The 3595-nt window shown below is 44.9% G+C and overlaps 1 protein-coding gene across 1 annotated transcript in view; it reads right to left on the bottom strand.

The window, feature by feature from the left end:
* Tdrd9 (tudor domain containing 9) overlaps positions 1-3595 on the bottom strand; it is a 100862-nt gene that overhangs the window by 17974 nt on the left and 79293 nt on the right. The gene's annotated exons all lie outside the window — the stretch shown is intronic.

Genomic DNA, 3595 nt, shown 5'->3' with positions numbered 1-3595 from the left:
GGCTTTCACTCCAGCATCTGGTGCTCTCTCTGTCTCCCTGAACTAGCCGGCTTTCACTCCAGCATCTGGCTCCAGAGGCTCCCTTTGTTAAAATCCAATGATTGGGATTTTGTTTTAAAAACATCATTCATATTGACAATGTTGGGTTTCTTGTACAAATTTTTATTTTGTGTGTATGGATGTGTTGCCTGTGTGTCTGTATGTGCTCCACATGCATCTGGTGCCCTCACCTGTAACAGAAGGAGTTACAGATGTTTGTGAGCTGCCATGTTGGTGCTAGGAACCTCCAGAAAAGTAGCCAGTGCTCTTAACCACTGAGCCATCTCTCTAGTCCTTAATCCTGGGCTATTAATTCTCTCTGGAGTGGATGAGGAAATGAGAAGTCTCCTTCATCAGCATAATAAAAGTGAAGGGGATCCTGGATCCTGGATCCCGGAAACTCCAATGCACACTGACAAACCAGGTTCTGAGTAATCTGAAAGTGATTCTTAGGTCAGCAAGATGACAAGGCATAAAGGCGCCTGCTGTCAAGCCAGACGACCTGAACATCTCCTGCCATCCATCCCAGGAGCACACATGATGGGAGGAGAGAGCAAACTCCTACAAGTTGTCCACTGACCTCCATATGTGCACTGTGACACACACTTGCAAAACATATATAAATGCAATCAAACGGGCTGGAGAGATGGCTCAGTAGTTAAGAGCATTGACTGCTCTTGCCAAGGACCTGAGTTCTGTCCCTAACACTCACATGGCTTCTAGTTCCAGGGGATTTTACATCTTCCGACCTTGTCTGACGCCAGGTATGAACATGGTGTACATACATGAATGCTAACAAAACTCTCATATACATAATAGAAAATAAATGAACATAAACTGATATAAGTAGAATTATTTTTTTCTTAAATGGAATAAAAATTAAAAATAATGTTTCTTTAAATTCTACATGCCACCACATTATTAATGTAATTTGTAATGATTTCAATGTATATAAAACCTTTTTAGAATGAAAGTAATAAGAAACCAAGAGTGACTATCAAGTTTTTTTAATTATTTATTTATTTTATGTATATGAGTGTTCTGTCTTTGTTTACACCTGCATGCCAGAAGAGGGCATCAGATCCCATTACAGATGATTATGAGCCACCATGTGGTTGCTGGGAACTGAACTCAGGACCTCTGGAAGAGCAGCAAATGCTCTTAACCACTGAGCCATCTCTCCAGTCCCTATTTATTAGTTTCATTAGAACAGCATAGCACCTGACCCCCAGGTTGTTCAAATGTAGTACGTACATACATACATACATACATACATACATGCATGCATACATACATACATACATACATACATACATACATTTCAGTTTGTTTGTTTGTTTGAGATAGGGTCTTACCCAATAATCCAGACCAGCCTTGAACTTGCTATTTAGCCTAAGACTAGCTCTGAACTCATAATCCTCCTGCATCAGCCTCTCAACTCTTATGCTTTACAGGTGTGTGCCACCATACCTGTGTTCTGCTTTATGTGTTAATAAGGTAAAAACTAGTGCAAGCAATTCACAGTGGTTTGAATTCTAAGTCTTCCCCAGAGACCCCTGTAAAGTTTTAGTTTGCTGCCTGTAGTCCTATGGGGAGGTGGTGGGGCCTCTGGATCTCTGAAAGCATGTTCTCGAAGAATACCAGGACCCTGGCCCCTCTTTTCCCTCTGCCTACTTACTCCCTTGGGTGGCTTTACTCTGCCAAGTCTCCATCTTAATTTTCTGCCTTACCACAGGCCTCAGGGCAGAGTCACACGCTCACACGCGGGCTCAAGACTCTGACAATGAGCTGGAACACCTGTCACCCTCCCAGCTGTTTTCCCAGGCGTATCGTCATAGTGACTGTCCTAGCTGGTTTTATGTTATCTTGTCACAGCTGAAGTCACCAGAGAGGAAGGAGTCTCAACTGAGAAAATGCCTCCATGAGATCCAGCTGTAGGGCATCTTCTTAAGTAGTGATTGATGGGGATAGGTCCAGCTCATGGTGGGTGGGGCCATCCCTGGGCTGGTGGTCCTGGGTTCTAGAAGAAAGCAGGCTGAGCAAGCCAGGGAAGCAAGCCAGTAAGCAGCACCCCTCCATGGCCTCGACATCAGCTCCTGCTTTCAAGTTCTTGCCCTGTTGAACTTCTGTTCCGACATCCTCCAATGATGGACAGTGATGTAGAAGTTTCCCAAGTTTCATCCCAGCAATAGTAACCTTAACTAAGACAGTGACCAAAGGTGACGTGGTGCCTCACTCTGCAGAGATGTTAGGAAGCCCCTAATGCTGACATAAAGCCTAACAGTGACCTTCTCATCACATGTCTCTGAGGGAAAACCCAGGTTGGATAGAGCTATGGTCTATTGAGAAGTTCACCTCTTTGCTTCCTAGTTCCCATGGGAAGAGAGGCTGACAGGGTTCCTCATTGGCAACTGGCCACCAAAGCTTCAACTCTCATTCACAGCCTGTAGACAACAGGATGCCACTTTTATTTACTATTCCATATTTCTAATTTCACATCATGTGTTTGTCTAGTTTTAATTAATTAATTAAGACGTTTTGAATAGGTATGGTTCCCATAGACTCAGGGTTTGAATGCTTAGCCCATAGGAGGTGGCATTATCAGGAGGTATGGCTTTGTTGGGAGTAGGTGTGGCCTTGTTGGAGGAAGTGTGCCACTGTGGGGGGTGGGCTTTGAGGTCTCCTATGCTCAAGCTACACCCAGTGTGGTACACAGTCCCCTTCTGCTGCCTGCGGATCAAGATGTAGAACTCTCAGCTCCTTCTCCAGCATCATGTCTGCCTGGACACTGTCATGTTTCCCACCATGATGACAATGGACTAATAAGCCCCTAAAACTGTAAGTCAGCTCCACTTTCTCCCTATAAGAGTTGCCTTAGGCATGGTGTTTCCTCACAGCAGTCAAGCCCTAAGACAGCCTGCAGAGCTGCCTGCTCTTTCACAAGTGTTTGAACCGCTCTTTGAATAATCAAAACCAAGAACAAATACTCCTCCCCTGACAATAGAGCCACACCAACAAGCCTGTGTGTTAGTAACTCTTCTTGTCACTGTGAAAAAATGCCTAACGAAAGTGACCTGAGCAAGGAACGTTGTTATTCCTGAGTGAGGGAGGTTATTCCTGAGTGAGAGAGGTTATTCCTGAATGAGAGAGGTTATTTCTGAGTGAGAGAGGTTATTCCTGAGGGAGGGAGGTTATTCCTGAGTGAGGGAGGTTATTTCTGAGTGAGAGAGGTTATTCCTGAGTGAGGGAGGTTATTCCTGAGTGAGAGAGGTTATTCCTGAGTGAGGGAGGTTATTCCTGAGTGAGGGAGGTTATTCCTGAGTGAGGGAGGTTATTCCTGAGTGAGTGAGGTTATTTCCGAGGGAGGGAGGTTATTTCTGAGGGAGGGAGGTTATTCCTGAGTGAGGGAGGTTATTTCTGAGTGAGGGAGGTTATTTCTGAGTGAGGGAGGTTATTTCTGAGGGGGGGGGGAGTTATTCCTGAGTGAGGGAGGTTATTACTGAGTGAGTGAGGTTATTCCTGAGTGAGAGAGGTTATTTCTGAGGGAGGGAGGTTA

The sequence above is a fragment of the Grammomys surdaster genome, unplaced genomic scaffold (assembly GCF_004785775.1).
Source record: "Grammomys surdaster isolate TR1022 unplaced genomic scaffold, NIH_TR_1.0 144, whole genome shotgun sequence".
NCBI lineage: Eukaryota > Metazoa > Chordata > Mammalia > Rodentia > Muridae > Grammomys > Grammomys surdaster.
This window is presented reverse-complemented; position numbering and strand designations above follow the sequence as displayed.